Here is a 333-nt window from a genome sequence, read left to right as displayed (position 1 = left end):
AAGAAATGGTATCCGAGGCACTGGCAGGGTTAGGTTGGGGTTAAACGTAACACTCTGAAGAGTGTTCCGGGGGCTCTGGCTCAAGGTAACCATGGATGTCTAAAAACACTTGGGTATTTTCTTCATTAAAATCATTCAAAATGGTTAACTAGTATCCCTAAAGGAGAGGAGAAAAAAAAAAAAATAAAATAAATGAAAGAATAAAAAGACATAAAAGGACCTGCAACACAGGGAGGCAGCGGGAGTTTCAATTATTATAAAATTCTCCTGACTGTCATGAACTCTCCCAACTGTTGGATAAAAAGGGATAAAATATGTTGAAATGACAATTTC

This window comes from Seriola lalandi, unplaced genomic scaffold (genome assembly GCF_002814215.2).
Source record: "Seriola lalandi dorsalis isolate HSWRI2012SDOR001 ecotype SW California unplaced genomic scaffold, Sedor1 jcf7180002054935, whole genome shotgun sequence".
NCBI classification, from domain to species: Eukaryota; Metazoa; Chordata; class Actinopteri; order Carangiformes; family Carangidae; genus Seriola; species Seriola lalandi.
The sequence above is the reverse complement of the archived record's forward strand: the minus strand, read 5'-3'. Positions refer to the sequence as shown.